Below are 19,899 nucleotides of genomic sequence, written 5' to 3'. Positions count from 1 at the left end.
ACATTGCTTTGTGATTCTCACTTAAATAAATTGAAAAAAAACTCCCACTTCCCTCTAGATTTTGAAAAATAATTTCTTATATAAATTTAGAGATAAATTCTTTACTTATATAGGAATAAAATGGACCCTACTGAATGCCTCTCTTAGGCTCTTTCCGGATATAATAATCGTCTTAATCGCAAATATACCTCTCCCCCCTTGTATATGTCATGATCTTCGCCATCTTCTCGGTAATGTTTTACCACTGTAGATGTCTATATGAGATCTCAAATCAATCACCCTTAATTTTTATGGCACTTGGTATTAAACAAGTCACATATAGTGATCGCTTTTTTCTGTCGTTCTGTCAGTCGGTCTGTCTGTCGGTCTGTCTGTCCCGGTTTTGCTACTTAAGGCACTTCCAGGTAAGCTAGGACGATACAATTTGGCAGGCGCATCAGGGACCGGACCAGATTAAATTAGAAATAGTCATTTCCGCAATTTGACCGTCTGGGGGGGGAGTGGGGGGTCGGTTATAGAAAAAGATGAAGTATTTTTGACCTACGAATGGGTGATGGGATCATAATGAAATTTGATGTTTGGAAGGATATCGTATCTCAGAGCTCTTTTTTTAAATCTCGACTAGATCCGGTGACATTGGGGGGGAGTTGGGGGGGGGGGGGGCTAAAATCTTGGAAAACGCTTAGAATGGAGGGATCGGGACGAAACTTGGTTGGGAAAATAGGCAGAAGTCATAGATACGTGATTGACATAACCAGAACGGATCTGTTCTGTTTGGGGGAGTTTGGGGTGGGGTTAATTCTGAAAATTAGAAAAAATTAGGTATTTATAACTTACGAAGGAGTGATCAGATCTTAATGAAATTTGAAGTTCGGGGGAATATCGTGTCTCAGAGCTCCTATTTTAAATCCCGACTGGATCCGGTGACATTGGGTGGAATTGAGGGGGGGGGGGAACCTGAAATCTCGGAAAACGACTAGAGTTGAGGGATTGGGATGAAAATTGGTAGTAAAAATAATCATAAGTCCTAGATAAGCGATTGATATAACCGAAACGGATTCGCTCTCTTTGGGGGAGTTTGGGGAGGAGGGTTAATTCTGAAAAATTAAATAAAATGAGGTATTTTTAACTTACGCAGGAGTGATCGGATCTGAATGAAATTTGATGTTTAGAAGGATATCGTGTCTCAGAGCTCTTACTTTAAGGCCCGACCGGATCCACTAGGGGGGAAGTTTGGGGGGGGGAACCTAAAATCCTGGAAAACGCTTAGAGGGGAGGGATCGGGATGAGACTTGGTGGGAAAAATAGGCCCAAGTCCCAGATACGAGATTGATACAACTGGAACGGATCAGCTCTCTTTGGGGGAGTTGGGGGGAGGGTTAATTCTAAAAAATTAGAAAAAATGAGGTATTTTTGACTTACGAAAAAGTGATCGTATCGTAATGAAATTTCATATTTAGAAGGATCTTGAAACTCACATCTCTTATTTTAAGTCCCGACCGGATCCAGTGTCATTAAGAGGGGGGGGGACCGGAAATCTTGGAAAACAATTAAAGCGGAGAGATCAGGATGAAACTTGGTGGGAGGAATAAAAACATGTCCAAGAAACGTGACTGACATAACTAGATTGGATCCGCCCTCTTTCATGGAGTTGGGGGGGGGGGGGGTAATTCGGAAAAATTAGAAAAAATGACGTATATGTAACTTACGAACGGGTGATCAGATCTTAATGAAATTTGATGTTTAGAAGGATTTTGTGCTTTAGAGCTCTTATTTATGATCCCGACCAGATCTGGTGACATTGGGCGGAGTTGGAAGGAAAACCGGAATTCTTGGAAAATGAAAATTGAGGTATCTTTATCTTACGAATGGGTGATCGGATCTTAATCAAAATTGATATATAGAAGAATCTTATGTCTCAGATGCTCCATTTTCAATTCGAATCGGATCCGGGGACATAGAGGATTGGAAGGGGGAAACGAAAATCTTGGAAACCGGAAATCTTGGAAAATCCTTAGAGTGGAGAGATCGGGATGAAACTTGATGGGAAGAATAAGCACAAGGTATAGATACGAGATTGACATAATTGGTACGGATCTGTTCTCTTTGAGGGGGCTTGGGGTTGTTAATTTGGAAAAATCAGAAAAATTAAGGTATTTTTAGCTTAAGTATGGGTCACCGGATCTTAATGAAATTTGATATTTAGAAGGAACTCATGTCTCAGAGCTCTTATTTCAAATCCCGACCAGATCTTTTGACATTGGGGAGAGTTGGAGGGGGAAACCCAGTGGAACTCATTTAAAGATAAATACTCCTTTAAGAGAGCCCGTCGGACCAATTGTGCTTCAAACCATAGGTTTTAGGAAAATTTGGATTCAATACTGCTTTAAAATGTTAGAATGAGAGAAAGGCTGAGATGGCTAGGACCTGTGCTACGAATAAAAAATGGCAGACAATTATTCTACTTTCAGCCAACTATCGACGGCCAAATGGAATGCAATTCGTTTCCAAATTAGGCATGCGAGTTCATTTCGGTGGATCTAAGGGGAATTAGAAATTCCTGAAAGGGTGCAAAGAGGGTGGCTCTAGAGAGGTTGGTACGGAGGAGAAGCGTGCCTAGCTATGTTCGTGTTAGGCAGCTTGGTACAGTAGTGTGTTTTAGTAGTTGTTACAGAATCTATAAAAAGTAGTGATTTAAAAATTCTTCACATCTAACAGTCTCCTTTTGTCTGTATCTACAGAGCGACTTGAACTTTGATGCTCCTTTTCCAGAAGAAGAGATAGTCATTGCAGTTCAGTTGTTACTGTGAATTTCTGAAGTTTGGTTAATTTCATCATTGACCGTTGACTGTCCGAAATTGGTAGCTTTGTCTCGCAGTGAGTTTTAGTATTTGTAACAATCTCCTTTTGTTTCTGTTATACGATTTGTCTTTTAGGTGTATTTTCAAGTTTTGTTTTGAGTCTTTTGTGAAGTCACGAAACACTTCGTGAAAAAAAGTAAGATTTTGGGATTGAATGATCATGTCTCTTGCTGACCTTCTCAGAATCGACTTTTATCTATTTAAAAAAACCTAAATAAAAACAATAGAAAAATAAAATTTTTTAATTGCAAGTAAAGAGCGATATTAAAACTTAAAACGAACAGAAATTTTCCGTATATGAAAGGGGTTGTCCCCTTTGCAACGCACCGCTCTTTACGCTAAAGTTTGACTCTTTGTCACAGCTCTACTTTTTAAAACAATAAAAAAAACTTAGCGTAAAGAGCGAGGCGTTGAGGAGGGGACAATATTCATATACGGTCATATATCACTATTACACTTATACATATACTTCAATATTTCATATACGGAATAATTTCTGTTCGTTTTAAGTTTTTATGTTGCTCCTTACTTTTATTTTAAAAAAAACTTGTTTTTTTATTTATTTTCTGAACGTTTTTGAATTAATGTATGTTTTAATCATCGCACATGAATCATTAAAACGAAATTTGCATCTTTATTTTGGCTAAATGGCTTTCTCATAGTTTTGATCGGACGATCAGAGTTGCCCTCCTACTTGCCCTCCAAATTTTGGCTACTTAAAAATACAACTAGATTTTTTATTTTTGTACGAACGTTTTTGTTAGTAATAAATATACGTACCATACGAATTAACTCACGTATCGAACTTCTATATTTGTGTATTTTTATCAAACAGTTCGTGATAACAAACTGTAGTAAGGAGCGACCCGGCTCAATAGTAACCGAAACTAAAAAAAAAATGGAATTTTGATACCAATAGTTACATCAAAAGAATTGCATTTTAATGCTGATTTTAAATATTTAAGTTTCATCAAGATCAGGTATACCTATCAAAAGTTACGAGCCTGAGAAAATTTGCCTCATTTTAGAAAATAGGGGGAAACACCCCCTAAAAGTCATACAATCTTATTGGTGGTATTGGTCCACAGGAATTGGTGGTTGAAAAAGATGTATGCAAGACATTACTCAGGGATTAACGAAACGTATTGTTGACGCTTGTATCTGCAAGTACTTCCTATTTATTAGTTTGACAGACAGCGCTATCTATTGTTACTGCGTGTTACTTCTAGCGAAGTTTGCCAGATGTCTTGCCAGTTCAATGGGCATCCTTCTCTTGTTACTAGGGTTTGCCCGGTAAAAACAGAAGAATTTACGGTCATCAAACAATTTGTGGTAACGAACTGTAGTAAGGAGTGACCCGGCTCAATAGTAACCGAAACTAAAAAAAAATGGAATTTTGATACCAATAGTTACATCAAAAGAATCGCATTTTAATGTTGATTTTAATTATATAAGTTAATTCGTTAATTCAAAAACGTCCAGAAAATAAACAAAAAAAACTTTTAAATGAAAGTAAGCAGTTTCTGCATCATTTACCTCCTAAGAAATTGTTTTCCCCTACTAGGAACAGCGTGGTCCTCATCGTGCTACATGAAGCCTCCTAATTTGTGGTAAAATTTGTGTTGAATTTGTGGTTAAAAATGAATTTATTTGCAGACAGCCTGTCTGATTCATGGTTTTTGTGACGACATGGTTCCGGTTCTGTTCCCCTACGCGGGGAAACTACACAGTTTGGGGTAGAAGCATCAGTAGTCACTTTTTCTTTTTTTTTCTTTTTTTTACTGATCTTTTCGCTTGAGAAGTAGCCTAAGTGTTAAAACAATTATAAGTAATGTAATTTTATAGTATGTTATATTTATTTTTCTAGCAGTTGACTATCGGTGTGAGCGACATATTTTGTATTGATCATTGACAGATATTTATGCAAAATGTTTGCTTCCAGATAGGATAATTATAAACAATGAATTTAAGAACTATTAAAGTTATATTTCTATCGGAACACAATCTAGGTGAGGGGGTATATCCCCCTATATTTGTTGCTCCTTCCCTTAGATTTTGATACATTGATTTTAAAGTTACATTGCTTTGTGATTCTCACTTAAATAAATTGAAAAAAACTCCCACTTCCCTCTAGATTTTGAAAAATAATTTCTTATATAAATTTAGAGATAAATTCTTTACTTATATAGGAATAAAATGGACCCTACTGAATGCCTCTCTTAGGCTCTTTCCGGATATAATAATCGTCTTAATCGCAAATATACCTCTCCCCCCTTATATATGTCATGATCTTCGCCATCTTCTCGGTAATGTTTTACCACTGTAGATGTCTATATGAGATCTCAAATCAATCACCCTTAATTTTTATGGCACTTGGTATTAAACAAGTCACATATAGTGATCGCTTTTTTCTGTCGTTCTGTCAGTCGGTCTGTCTGTCGGTCTGTCTGTCCCGGTTTTGCTACTTAAAGGCACTTCCAGGTAAGCTAGGACGATACAATTTGGCAGGCGCATCAGGGACCGGACCAGATTAAATTAGAAATAGCCATTTCCGCAATTTGACCGTCTGGGGGGGAGTGGGGGGTCGGTTATAGAAAAAGATGAAGTATTTTTGACCTACGAATGGGTGATGGGATCATAATGAAATTTGATGTTTGGAAGGATATCGTATCTCAGAGCTCTTTTTTTAAATCTCGACTAGATCCGGTGACATTGGGGGGGAGTTGAGGGGGGGGCCTAAAATCTTGGAAAACGCTTAGAATGGAGGGATCGGGACGAAACTTGGTTGGGAAAATAGGCAGAAGTCATAGATACGTGATTGACATAACCAGAACGGATCTGTTCTGTTTGGGGGAGTTTGGGGTGGGGTTAATTCTGAAAATTAGAAAAAATTAGGTATTTATAACTTACGAAGGAGTGATCAGATCTTAATGAAATTTGAAGTTCGGGGGAATATCGTGTCTCAGAGCTCCTATTTTAAATCCCGACTGGATCCGGTGACATTGGGTGGAATTGAGGGGGGGGGGAACCTGAAATCTCGGAAAACGATTAGAGTTGAGGGATTGGGATGAAAATTGGTAGTAAAAATAATCATAAGTTCTAGATAAGCGATTGATATAACCGAAACGGATTCGCTCTCTTTGGGGGAGTTTGGGGAGGAGGGTTAATTCTGAAAAATTAAATAAAATGAGGTATTTTTAACTTACGCAGGAGTGATCGGATCTGAATGAAATTTGATGTTTAGAAGGATATCGTGTCTCAGAGCTCTTACTTTAAGGGCCGACAGGATCCACTGGAGGGGAAGTTTGGGGGGGGGGCGGAACCTAAAATCCTGGAAAACGCTTAGAGGGGAGGGATCGGGATGAGACTTGGTGGGAAAAATAGGCCCAAGTCCCAGATACGAGATTGATACAACTGGAACGGATCAGCTCTCTTTGGGGGAGTTGGGGGGAGGGTTAATTCTAAAAAATTAGAAAAAATGAGGTATTTTTGACTTACGAAAGAGTGATCGTATCTTAATGAAATTTCATATTTAGAAGGATCTTGAAACTCACATCTCTTATTTTAAGTCCCGACCGGATCCAGTGTCATTAAGAGGGGGGGGGGACCGGAAATCTTGGAAAACAATTAAAGCGGAGAGATCAGGATGAAACTTGGTGGGAGGAATAAAAACATGTCCAAGATACGTGACTGACATAACCAGATTGGATCTGCCCTCTTTCGTGGAGTTGGGGGGAGGGAGGGAGTAATTCGGAAAAATTAGAAAAAATGAGAATTAGAATGTATTTGTAACTTACGAACGGGTGATCAGATCTTAATGAAATTTGATGTTTAGAAGGATTTTGTGCTTTAGAGCTCTTATTTATGATCCCGACCAAATCTGGTGACATTGGGTGGAGTTGGAGGGAAAACCGGAATTCTTGGAAAATGAAAATTGAGGTATCTTTATCTTACGAATGGGTGATCGGATCTTAATGAAAATTGATATATAGAAGAATCTTATGTCTCAGATGCTCCCATTTCAATTCGAATCGGATCCGGGGACATAGAGGGTTGGAAGGGGGAAACGAAAATCTTGGAAACCGGAAATCTTGGAAAATCCTTAGAGTGGAGAGATCGGGATGAAACTTGATGGGAAGAATAAGCACAAGGTATAGATACGAGATTGACATAATTGGTACGGATCTGTTCTCTTTGAGGGGGCTTGGGGTTGTTAATTTGGAAAAATCAGAAAAATTAAGGTATTTTTAGCTTAAGTATGGGTCATCGGATCTTAATGAAATTTGATATTTAGAAGGAACTCATGTCTCAGAGCTCTTATTTCAAATCCCGACCAGATCTTTTGACATTGGGGAGAGTTGGAGGGGGAAACCGGAAATCTTGGTAAACGCTTATAAATGTCGTAGATACGTGGTTGACGTAACCAGACTGGATCCGCTCTCTTTGGCGGAGTTAGGTGGTTGGGTTCAGTGCTTTGGTGAGTTTGGTGCTTTTGGACGTGCTATGACGATGAAAATTGGTAGGCATGTCAGGGAGCTGCACAAATTGACTTTAAAATGTCGTTTTCCCCGATTCAACCATCTGGGGGGCTGAAAGGAGAGGAAAAATTAGAAAAATTGCGGTATTTTCAACTTACGAGTGGGTGATTGGATCTTAATGAATATCGATATTTAGAAGGACTCGTGACTCAGAGTTCTTATTTTAAATTCCCGACCGGTATTAAGCCTCTGATTTTCCTTTTAAAACAGTCTATTGATTCTTAGAATTTTGCTAGAGCTCATACCATATGAGCTCTTGGCTCTTCCGACCTTGTCACAAGTGCCATATGAGCTCTTCATGTGTCAGACTAATAGTAATACACTCTGTACAGTACAAATTTCCTAAGAATGAGACCAAGACGCGTTCAATTTATGACCTTTGTATACATTTGCTAATTTAAAATCAGTTAAATACTTGTTAACACTTCATCTCTTTTATTTATTAAAAGTGAATCAACATCAGCTAAACGGACGGATTAAGCATTTAAAAATTATAATTTTATAAGGAACACAAAGAGATCAATCGAATCTTCAGGTAAAAAGAATAATCACATGTTCAACAATTAAAGCACTTTGATTTGTACCAGCATAGTGGGCTACAGTTAAGGTCAAATTTCCTGCAGCGGCACCTTCTTTCACACCCTTTTCTGCAACCACAACGCACTGTCTCGCGACAGACTTTTGACACTGGGGGAAGGGAACCTAACCACTTGGGAAGCCACTTTCCATCGGTGCCTCTGGCCCAGCCAAAGTAAGAAAAACTGGAAAGGGTGGGATTTGATTCCTGGCTGCGACTCCACACATGATCTGACTGTAGTGGAACTTTAAGAATATGTTGTAAAAGCAAAGCACTAGCTTGAGGAAGTCTGCATGTTCTTGGTCTTCTGTCGGAGAAATGGTTTTCATATTTATTTTTATTTTTTTTTTTTTTTAATAATGCTAGAAAATCCTGCGCCCCTTTAATTGAAATTCTTTTCCACATGACGAATTCGTCCATGGAAAGATCCTCCCACGTAACCCCCCTTCAACTTCTCCCCCCCCAAACCAAAACATCCCTGTAAAAACGTATGTACCCTTACCAATAACCATTACTATATGTAAACACTAGTCGAAGTTTGTAACTTGCAGCCCCTCCCACGGGGACTGTGGTGGAGTAAGTCGGCCCCAAAGACATAATTAATAGGTTTTTTCGACTATGGTGAATGAAATGCTTATCTCAGAATTTTGATCCGGTGACCATGGGGAAAAAATTAGCGTGGGAGGGGGCCTAGGTGCCCTCCAATTTTTTTGTTCACTTCAAAAGGGCACTAGAACTTTTAATTAATTTTTGTTATAATGAGCCCTCTTGCGACATTTCAGGATCATTTTAGTCGATACGATCACCCCTGGGGAAAAAAAACCAACAAAAAAACAGAAGAAAAAACAACAAAAAAACAAATAAACACGCATCTGTGATATGTCTTCTGGCAAAAAATGCAAAATTTCACATTTTTGTAGATAAGAGCTTGAAACTTCTACATTATGGTTTTTTGATACGCTGAATCTGATGGTGTGTTTTTTGTTAAGATTCTATGACTTTTAGGGGGTTTTCCCCCTATTTTCTAAAATAAGGCAAATTTTCTCAACCTCAAACTTTTGATGGCTTAGACTAAACTTGATGAAACTTATATATTTAAAATCAACATTAAAATACGATTCTTTTGATGTAACTATTGGTATCAAAATTCCATTTTTTAGAGTTTTGGTAAATATTGAGCCGGGTCGCCCCTTACTACAGTTCGTTACCACGAACTGTTTGATGACCATAAATTCTTCTGTTCTTATTGGGCAAACCCTAGTAACAAGAGAAGGATGCCCATTGAACTGGCATGACATCTGGCAAACTTCGCTGGAAGTAACACAAGGTAACAATAGATAGCGCTGTCTGTCAAACTAATAAAGAGGAACTACTTGCCGATACAAGCAACAACAATACGTTTCGTTAATCCTTGAGTAATGTCTTGCATACATCTTTTTCAACCACCAATTCCCTTTTCTTTTTTAGCTTATAAGAAATAAAAAAAACACTTAAACTTCAAGGAGCACGGCTAAAACTACGTCATTTATAGTAACGATGAAACTGACCGCTAGATGACAGGTTGAACGAAAGCAGTTGACATGGAGGCAAATTTAAGGCGTTTGCGATGTTTCATGTTTGGACGAACGAGCGTTGTTTTTTTGTTGTTTTCTTATTGTGAATGTCGGGTTTTTCATGCAAACTGGTTGTATTTTTTTAGTTAGTTTAGTATCAAAATGCTTTTTATCATTATTCAGAGCAATAGACGGAATTCCAGATATTATTACTTTAGTCCACTCTTACTTTCATATACCAGTGCCATTGATTACCCCAGACTAGCCTATTTGAGCGGTCATGTCTTCTCATTTTAACAAACTCGTATTTTCGTTTGCCATTTCGAATTTGAGGCACCTAGCGGCACTACGGTACAACTTAGGTTATTTTTGCGTTCATATTCAGAACCTATGCCATCGATTAACCCATACTAGCCTATTTGAACGGCCATGTCTTCTCATTTTGACAAACTCGTATTTTCGTCCGCCATTTTGAATTTGAGTCACCTAGAGGTACTACGTTACAACTTAAGTTATTTTTGCGTTCATATTCGGAACCTATGCCATCGATTAACCCATACTAGCCTATTTGAACGGCCATGTCTTCTCATTGTGACAAACTCGTATTTTCGTCTGCCATTTTGGATTTGAGGCACCTATCGGCACTACGGTACAACTTAGGTATTTTTAAGCTCATATTCGGAGCCTGTGTCATCGATTACTCCATACTAGCCTGTTTGAACGGATATCTCTTCTCATCTTGACAAATTCGTATTTTGTCCGCCATCTTGGATTTCAAGCCACCTAGTGGCGTTCCGAGGGAAAATTTCGCTTGCGTAATTAATCCATATTAAAGAGCATACTCGAAAGTACATCTCAGCCAATTTTGGTGCTTTCCTCAAATACGGAAGTACTCTGGTGTTTTTCGACGCTTTTCGCCCGCACTATATGCTATAAGTTGTGATGCTTGCGGAATTATAAATGAAGAAAATCTCGATAAGATCTTAGTAACTTAAAACAGTTAAATTTTGCGCTATTGTCGAAGAAAAAGTGACCAACGCCTGGTCTGGTATTTGACGTTTTTTCAGTTCTTTTGGTGTAATTGTAAGGCAGTATTAATTTAGTAATAAGCAGTTGATCTCAGTTTCTGAAACCAGCAAATTTGCTAAGTTAAAGAAAAAAACAAAAAAACAATAGCGGCAAGATCTGTCAAACGCTAGATGGAACAAGTGATATTTTTGACACTAGGACAAATTTTCAGTCTCAGTCTCCACCGTTTATAGACGTTTTCATTTGATCACTAACTAGGTTACTATTTATTTTTCTGCCCGGATAATCCTCTCAATAATTTCTACATAAAACACTGAATTATGTCTTCTTGCTTACTTTCTGTACCCTACATTTTTAAAGCAACTGTATACCCTGTGGTAAATTTTGCCTATTTTTATTTTTGTTTCGTTTTAGTACTTCAATTTTGTTCGTTATCTTGGTTAGAGGTTTTTGTATTGCGAAACAATCAAAGGGGTCTAATAGTCAAGCAATAAAAACTGCGTGTTTTTTGCGGTGAAGGGGTGGTGGGATTAAATGCCCCTGTCCAAGCAAGTACGCAGGTATTTGTGTTGGGGGGGGCACAACTCCTTCAAATCCCTTATCCTGTGAGAAGTATCAGAAAATTTTGTGAAAATAAAAACAAATCGGGGAATTCTTGGGTGGGGGGGGGGGGGGCACGCCTTGTGCACGAGCCAGCCCACCAGCCCATGTCTCCCACTCACCATTTTTGAATCGTGTTTCATTTGTTTAAAAATATACTGATTCGCTGATCGCCGTACCAAAGTTCGGTGTTATGAGGCAAGCACGGTAGTAAAAATGTGTCTGTTTTCTTCATGTAAATTGTGTACTTTTTCAGGCACTTAATTCTCACCGTAATACTAAAGAATCACAATTTCAAAAAAGGAAGAACAATGTCTATAAAACCTGGCAGTTGGATGTTATTTAGTAGAAAAGAAGAGACGCAACGACACCCAATTTGATACCAATGGCCAATGACGAAGTAGGATACAAGGTAGTAGACATTGATATGGAAAATAAAATTGTATTATTTCTTGGATTTGTATTATGTACTATTCTTGGATTTATTTGTTTTGCATTTGTATTATTTCTTGGAGGAATATTGGGTCTCTTGGATATAAACAGGGGGATAAGGTTTCTTGAAACTTGATTGAAGGCTGAAACTGAATTAAATGTGGTTGACTGGAAATTATTTATTTCTATTTTACCTTGGATTTCTATTTATTATGTGCAGTAGTTAGCATTATTCTGTGCTATTCTCCCTCTAAAGGGTTTTTACGGCACTTGATGTTTATCAAGTGACATATAGCGATCGCAATTGTTGTCGGTGTGTCTGTCCCAGTTTTGTTAGTTTGGGCACTTCCAGATAAGCAAGGACGATGAAATTCGGCAGGTGTATCAGGGACCAGACCAGATTAAATTAGAAATAGTCGTTTCCCCGATTTGACCATCCGGGGGGGGGGGGGGGGTTAATTCAGGAAAATCAGAAAAAATGAAGTGTTTTTTACTTGCGAATGGGTGATCGGATCTCAATTAAATTTCATATTTAGAAGGATACCGTGTCTCTGGGATCTTATTTTAAGTTCTGACCAGATCTGGTGACACTGGGGGGAATCGGAGGGGGAAACGGGAAATCTTGGACAACGCTTACAGTGGAGAGATCAGGATGAAACTCGATGAGAAAAATAAGCACAGATCATAGGTACGTGATTTATATGACCAGAACCGATCCGCTCTCTTTGGGGGTGGGTGGGTGAGGGGTAATTCGGGAAAATGAGAAAAAATGAGGCATTTTTAACTTACGAACGAGTGATCGGATCTTAATGAAATTTGGTTGTTGGAAGGACCTCATAACTCAGACCTCTTATTATAAATTTCGACCGGATTCATTTTATTGGGGGAAGTTGGGGACGGGGACCGGAAATCTTAGAAGACGCTTAGAGTCGAAAGACCGGGATGAAACTACATGGGAAGAATAACCACAAGTCCTAGATACGAGACCATTTTGTCGGTCTGTCTGTCCCGGTTTCGCCAGAACCAGAACCAGAGCAGATTAAATTAGAAAGATGCCTTTCTCCTATTCGACCATCTGGGGGGAGTAGGGGGACCGTTAATTCGGAAAAATTAGAAAACAAATGTATTAACTTACGAACTAGTTATCGGATCTTAATGAAACTTCATGTTTAGAAGTATGCCATATCTCAGAGCTCTTATGTTCAATTCTGACGGGATCTGGTGACATTGGGGGGAGTTGGAGGGGGAAACCTGAAATCTTGGAAGAGGCTTGGAGTGGTGAGATCGGGATGAAACTTGGTGAGAAAAATAAACACAAGTCCTAGATACCTGCTCTCCATAACCAGAACGGTTTTTTTTCTTTGGGGGAGATTGGAGAGGGGGGAATCGGAGAAATTAGTAAAAAGGAGGTATTTGTTACTTACGAACGAGTGATCGGATCTTAATGAAATTTGATAATTAAAAGGACCTCATAACTAAGACCTCTTATTTCAAATCCCAACCGGATCCAGTGTCAGTTGGGGAAGGTGGGGGGGGCGGAAATTTTGGAAAACGCTTAGAGTTGAGAAATCGGGACGAAACCTCATGGGAAGAATAACCGCAAGTCCTAGATTTGTTATTAACAGGACAGGATAAGCTTTCTTTGGAGGAGTTTGGGGGGGGGGGAGGTATCTAATTCGTTAATTCGGAAAAATTGGAAAAAGTGAGGTATTTTTAACTTACGAACGGGTGATTGGATCCTAATGCAATTTGATATTTAGAAAGACCTCGTGTTTCAGAGCTCTTATTTTAAATCCTGACCCGGTTCGATGACATTGGAGGGAGTTGGAAGAAGAAACCGGAAATCTTGGGAAACGCCTAGGGTAGATAGATCGTGATAATACTTGGTGAGAAGAATAAACACAAGTCCTAGATACGTGATAAACATAACCATAACGGATTGGCTCTCTTTGGGGGAGTTGGGGGAAGGGGTAATTCAGAAAAATTAGATATTTTTAACTCACGAACGGGTGATCAGATCTTAATGAAATTTAATATTTAGTAAAACCTTCTGTCTCAGATTTCTTATTTTAAATCCTGAGTGGATCTGGTGACATTGGGGTTATTTGGAGGGGGAAACAGAAAATCTTGGAAAACACTTAGAGTGGTGAGATCGGGATAAAACTTAATGGAAGAATCAGCGCATGTCCTAGATTTGTTATTGAAATAACCGGACTGGATTCACTCTCTTAGGGGGGGGGGGGTTGGGGGGGGGGGGTGGATTTACTAGTTTGGACAGTTCCAGATAAGTTAGGACGATGCAAGTTTGCAGGCGTATCAGGGACCAGACTAGACTAATTTAGAAATATTTTCTTCCCCGATTCGATCATCTGGGGGGTTGCGAGCGAACAAGATAGTTGAGAAGAATTGTATTTGCCGATAAAACAAATAATTGTTCTTCTTAAGTATGGCGTGTGGTCTAGGGGTATGATTCTATCTTAAGGTGTGAGAGGTCTTAGGTTTGAATCCAGGAACACCCTAATTTTTATATGAAGAAGATCCAAAACTAGATGGATGATCAATACATCGATCGCTGAAAGCTGGCAGGTGTATAGGGACCTGACCAGACTAACCTAGACCTAAGTTGCCAGGGCACCGTGAAGTGTTGCGGCAACGTGAAGTGTTGCGGCAACGTGAAGTGTTGCGGCAACCTTTGTCCGGTTTCACCGACTAAAGTGCTGCGAGAGCAACACTTTGGTTTTGTTTCTTCGCTATCGATCAGTAATCACATGATCAAAGGCTATTGACTTTGCTAAATTGACTTTGCAGCCAGTTGAACTTTATCCTTTTCAATCGTAGACATCGTGACGGCTGAAAACACGGAACAATATCTTATATGATCTAGTTGGTATTATAAAGCTATCCCTAACTTTTCAGGATCAAAATACCATAGATGTCATTCAATTAATTGTTACGAAACTATCTCATTGTTTTACATTCTCGTTTGTGCTTGTTTCTTCACTATCGGTTAAATTATGAAGTTGTCAGCCTATCGAAGTTTTTAAAACGGTGTGTTCAAACAAGAACGCAATCAGTTATCACATGACTGAAGGCTATTCCTCAGCGTTGAAAAAACAACAACTACAAAATAATATCGAAAGAAGGGACTAAATTGACTTTGCAGCCAGTTGAACTTTGTCCTTTTCAATCGTAGACATCGTGACGGATGAAAACTTGGAACAATATCTTATATAATCTAGTTGGTAGTATAAATCTATCAGTATAAAACTTTTCAGGATTAAAATATCATAGGTGACACTAATTATTACGAAACTACCTCATTGTTTTACGTTATCTTTTGTACCCATTGCGTAAACAATTAATTCTGTCAGATTTATAGAGATTGAATACAATTTGCACAAATTTCTAGCCCAAAGTGAACAGATTCTTACTTACAAGTCCCTCTCCCGTGATGGACATTAAGTTCACTGGAAACAAATAAATGGGTACACCAACCAGCAAAAGTTGCAAACCCCTCATTGCTGAAGATGATTGTAGCCCAACAGCCGATTATTACTTACAAGTTCCTTACCACTGGAACCAAATTGGTTTAACTATCAAATGCACCGGAAACAAATAATAGGTACACCAACTAGCAAAAGTGGCAACCCCTTATTGCCGAAGATGATTATTACCTAACAGCCGACTGTTGCTTACAAGTCCTCTATATGTCTCAAAATTTTTATCGGGCTAGATTTCGTTTTCGTGTGTACCTTACTACTGAAGTTGTCAACCCCTTGAAACTTTCAATCTGGTATACCTCATGAAGGAATTTTTGTACCAAAAAATGGATGTCTTATACTTTGATCAGCTCATCAAGAGCTATCGATTACCGTCGAAAAAAAAATCCTATCTGTCTTAGTTCAAAAGTTGATTTTTTTGTTGCTGTAGACCAACTTTCTAACGTCACCACTTAAAAAGGAGCAAAGGATAAGCTCCAATTTCCTTAGCAATGAGAGAACTTTTAAAGTTAATTAGGCACATCTAATACCATTTCTTTACCGCAATTCCAAGTCCGAAATACCGAATGATAAACTCAGCTAAAATCACGAACAGAAATGGGTAGAAACAATAGATGGCAGAACTCTCGCACCCGTGGGAAAATGCCACATTTTTGCCTATGTAAGTTTTTCTATTTATCACTCAAAGAAGATATATTGGCAGTGGGGCCGGGTAACTGCCGCATATATTTAACACTTATAGATTTTAGTCCATCATCAATTTGAAAGTGGAGCCTGCCTGCTTGCCTGCTCGAACGGAACTTTCCACTCGAAAGCAGAAACATGGTTTGATGAAACGAAAGCTTGGCTGCACAACTTCAGATACTCCTCTCTCACATAGGCTATATAACTCCACTTCACTTCGAACACCATAGGCTCTGGCTCATGGACAAGCAAAAACCATCCTTTTTGGCCCCAGGCAACAGTTCTGCGGAGCTTTCCAAAATGTAATGTCATATTCATCAATCTGGCCTGAGGTCCACACTTTCCGTAAATACCGCACAGGTTAAATCCTTACCAGTTTCTAGGAATAAGCTGAGATTGGCGGCATAGGAAAAAAACCAAAAAAACAAAAAACATGGACAAAACCAAAGTGTTGCTCTCGCAACACAATTAGAAGTAGTCGCTTCCCCGATTTGGAGATATCGTAATGAGACTTGGTGGGAAGAAGCTCTCGGCTTTTGCCTCTTTCGACCTCTACACAAGTGCCATATGAGCTCTTGGCTCTTTTTTGCCGTTTATCGTTGAGTTAACTGACGTTTTTTGATTTCGAGACCCCCTCTCTCTAACGGATAAAAATATCAGTAGTTACCCATTAAAACTAAAATGTAACACAACTACAATAATAGTTCTTGGGAATTTGCAATTACTAGCGTAATCGTTTATGTGAATTCGCTCTTTGTCTTTCAGCCAGGAAAATTATATATTTAATAAAAGATATTTCGTTTTGCTGATAGAAATTTAAAGGAGAATTTTAAGGAGGGGAATTTAAAGGGGACATAAACTTAGTGTGTTACATTAGTAACAATTTTAAAATTTGATAATTTATCTGCCTATTTACAGATAGTCGATCAGTTAGAGCCGAATATTGTCTCGTTGCTTACGGTTCAAATTTTCAAATATTAAAATTTTTCCTTTGACTAAACAGAAGATTTGAGCAAATGTAAACGCCACCTAATGCAAACGGTAAGATATATATATATATATATATATATATATATATATATATATATATATATATATATATATATATATATATATATATATATATATATATATATATATATGTACCACACGCCATACTTAAGAAGAACAATTATATATATATATATATATATATATATATATATATATATATATATATATATATATATATATATATATATATATATATATATATATATACATATATGTATATATATACCACACGCCATACTTAATAAGAACATTATATATATATATATATATATATATATATATATATATATATATATATATATATATATATATATATATATTTTAAATAACTCACAAGTCTGGCTTGGCTGAATTTTCATTCTGAAATAAAAACAAAAGCAGGACAACATATAAAATGCTTATATGCTTATATAAAACTGGCAAAAGAATGCACCGTCATTTTATAAAAACAATCAATAAAAATTTTTAAACAATATAAATTTTGGTTCAGATTATATGGGCTATAATATGAAAAAAAGACTGTGAACTTGAAAAGAGGTCAGGACGAGCGTAAAAAACAGGAAAATTTTTGTGATAATTTTTCCCGGACACAAGGGACATTTTTTTTTCGTATCGTGAAGTCAAGCAGAAATTCTTGATGTGAAGAGGCTATTCTTTGAATAATATTCATTTGTTTGGATTTCTTGAAAAATTTTCAGGTGCCAAAGTGGAGAAGCATATCTCCATTTGCGGGTGCCTTCCTCAGTCAATTGAATTCTTTACGAACAAACAATTATTTTACAGAATTCCCTCTTTTACTTTCTTACATTCGATTTATTATTTAGTTTTTCATAAACATACGTCGTTGATATATATAAATCTTTGACGAATCAGAAGGAGAAACCTTATTCAGGAGTTATAGAAAGGAGATTTGTGCTTTTGCTTTAAGAATAGTATTGTTATTTTAAATATACAGTTCCGTATATAAATATAAATATACAGTATAATATACCATATATATATATATATATAAATATACAATATAACAGTATATAAATATACTTTCCGAGTAGTTTCAGGGAGGAAGCAGAAATTTCAGAAGGCATATGATTAAGAAAAGAGGGGGGGGGGAATTAACCCCGGAAAGGTAATCTTCCCAAAATGTTATGTAGATGGTAGACTTTCTTAAAAATTACTAATTGAAAAAATACTGACTTCCAAAACTCATCATTTAGGTTTATTTTAACAGTAAGTTGGAATTATGAAAAACAGATATCCAAATAATGTCTTAAGCAGCACAAAAGATTGATGTCATTTCTTGGAGTCACATTATGTGCATGACTTAGCATGGTATTCACCGTAAAACGAAATTTTTTAGTGGTTTCAGAAATTAGTAGTCATTCGACAAATGCATGCTGGGCAAAAGCTACAGGTCGTTCTCTCCCTTTCCACAGACATAATTGAACGTATTTCACCTTTCACTTCCGTTGTTCGACTGATATCGAATATGATCGAATGCTGCTGAGTTTGGAGATAATGAAGGAGTAGATGACATAACTGTTAATGCACTCGATGTTGATCAGCCCATAAAACAGGCACATGGGCTACATGTTGATCTTCCAAACGGTTGACATTGAACTACACAGTCTGTTGAATGTTTCAACACCGCCTTTGGTGTTATTATAGTATTCAGTGATATCAGGCTTCTGTATTATATGTGTTATACTGGTAAGCCTTATGGCAAGTTGACAGAAACAGAACCATTTTTGATTGATTAGCTAGATAAGACACTAGACTCAGCTCCTAATCGAAACAGAACATTCCGGTTCCTGTAGTTCTCCCATTGCTCACAAGTAGCTCTGCCAGAATATCTCTGTTGTTTTTTTTTTTCATACAGTCCCAATTGTCTTCAGTCGAAACATTTTTTCAGAAGCTCTGCTGCTAATGTAACCGACGTCCTGTTGTCAAGTGTGACGTTTCTATTTGTTTCCCAGATAGGCGAACAATTATGGTAAACCAGAAAATTGTCAAGTTAAATTCATCATTTTCATATGCTATATCAGACAGAATTTGCTATGAAGCTTGCAAAAAACGTTTGAAAACTGATCGGACCCCATTGTTCAAAAAAGCTTTGTAATGACGCAGTTTTAATATAGACATCAGTTTTCACGAACAGGTGAGAAAGTTACTTAGATAGTAAAGCTTTTATAAATTTTACCACTAATCCTTAATATCTCCCCAACCAGTTCAGATAATAAATACCCGATGACAGAGCAAGAATTGACTAATCATAGTATTAGTATATATGGGAGGTGGGTTCGTGCAAAGCTTCCGTTTCCATGGTAACTTGCGAAACGTGTTTTGGTGTCGTAAAATTTACGAATTCTTACCCTTCTAGGGTTAAGGAAACACATTGGCATTATTGAGGAAGGCATCTCGTTTAATATTAATAAGATTTATTTTTATAGAAGGTTTCAACAACCATAAGCTCGTCAATAAATTTCAATTGATGGGAAATCTCCTTAGCAAGACCGTGGTGTCGAACATGAAGAGTACGTTGGGCTACTCCATTGGGAACAGGGAGGGTGAAACAATGAATATGATATATGACTACTTGTGGTTTATTGGATATAAAAGATCAACCAATTTCACTAGGGAAAGGTCAATATTGAATTCAGTGAAAATTTCTAACTAATACATTGTGATTAACCAAGTAAAATGTTATTTTTGGCTCTTAAATGGATATTTACGTCAGGCGTTAGGCTTTTAAGGAATTTTATCAGTTAAGTTGACAAGATAAGCAATAGAATTAAGGTAAATGTGGAACTGAGACGTCTGAATGCTCCCAGGTCTTTAAAAGGAGGAAGGATTTTTTCTCTGCCAATCAACAAAAAATTCTCTGTATAGTTAGGAGAATAAACGAGATCAGAGGAACACCTTCAAAACCAGTATTTTAATAAGGGGAAATGGGATATCTAAAGGACAGGCACTTGCTTTTCTTAGCTTCCCAATTCTTCTTTCAATTTCTAATGCGAAAATCACTGGAAGAAAGGGGAAATTATGTCAGCCGTTGCATATTTAGACAATACAAGA

General features: G+C 37.5%; 1 protein-coding gene across 5 annotated transcripts in view; it reads left to right on the top strand.

Annotated features, from left to right (window-relative positions):
- LOC136043144 (uncharacterized) overlaps positions 1 to 19,899 on the top strand; it is a 91,276-nt gene that overhangs the window by 45,148 nt on the left and 26,229 nt on the right. For all 5 annotated transcript variants that reach the window (XM_065728079.1, XM_065728078.1, XM_065728076.1 and 2 more), the window contains one exon: positions 11,415 to 11,570. The gene's annotated coding sequence lies outside the window, so the exon portion shown is untranslated. The remainder of the gene's footprint in view (positions 1 to 11,414; positions 11,571 to 19,899) is intronic.

The sequence above is a fragment of the Artemia franciscana genome, unplaced genomic scaffold (assembly GCF_032884065.1).
Source record: "Artemia franciscana unplaced genomic scaffold, ASM3288406v1 Scaffold_320, whole genome shotgun sequence".
In the NCBI taxonomy this organism is placed as follows: Eukaryota; Metazoa; Arthropoda; class Branchiopoda; order Anostraca; family Artemiidae; genus Artemia; species Artemia franciscana.
The sequence above is the reverse complement of the archived record's forward strand: the minus strand, read 5'-3'. Positions and strand labels throughout refer to the sequence as shown.